Source organism: Arachis hypogaea, chromosome 20 (genome assembly GCF_003086295.3).
Source record: "Arachis hypogaea cultivar Tifrunner chromosome 20, arahy.Tifrunner.gnm2.J5K5, whole genome shotgun sequence".
NCBI classification, from domain to species: domain Eukaryota; kingdom Viridiplantae; phylum Streptophyta; class Magnoliopsida; order Fabales; family Fabaceae; genus Arachis; species Arachis hypogaea.
The window spans coordinates 129,854,387-129,855,325 of record NC_092055.1 but is presented as its reverse complement, the minus strand read 5'-3'; positions in this window follow the sequence as shown (position 1 = coordinate 129,855,325).

Sequence of the window (939 nt, the reverse complement as noted above, 5' to 3'; positions counted from 1 at the left end):
TTGTGTTTAGGATGAAGAGATAATATGTAATACGAATAGTCTATTTTTAAATAGTAAATCTGTAATAAAAGATAAACTAATAAAATTAAAAAAATATTCCGTGATACTTTAAAAATATGTTTAGAGTTTAAAATGATTTTACCAGCCACCCGACCTATAGTAATTGACTAAGATCGCAAGAAAAAGATAATGTTGAAGAGGAAGTTGTGAAGAGTAAACCGTATAATTGTTCATTGTTAAAATAATAAATGTAGTTAAATAATAAAAACATTGGTGCAATAATTTATTTTTATTATAAAATAAAAATATTTTATTTCTAAAAAGAAAATAAAAAGATATTATTTACTAAGATTCACTTTTTTTTTATTTCGTAATTGCAACTTCTTTTCTACAGTTGGCTTAGTAATTAAATGAGTTGTGTGTCTTGTAGCTCATTAGATATATTTTCGTACTATTTGAATTCTATTAGTATATTTTTATTTTTTTGAATTAATCTAGTTTTATTCAAGTAATTTAAAATTTTTAATTTAAATAGTTTGAGTTATCCTAACTCTTTCAACACTTCTTTTTACATAATAATTATTATTATTATTATTATTATTATTATTATTAATAAACGGAGACTAAGTCCAAAGAGAGAAGAGTTACAATACTATTCCAATCCATCTATTTTGCAAAAATAATCCAGCTACAAAAAATATTACTGGACCCAAAATAAAAAATTCAAAAATTTAATCATAATTATTAACGCAAAATAATATTTATCTGATTAATTTTTCTTTATCTATCATATTTTGCAGCTTCTGCTTTTAGTTAAGGCTGCCATTTTTTGGAGAACCACTTAACACATGTTCACCAACCTACTTCTCCACGTTTCTTTAACAAATAAAAAAATTATTCATTTCATCACTGTAACAATATTCTAATCTTGTTAGCTAT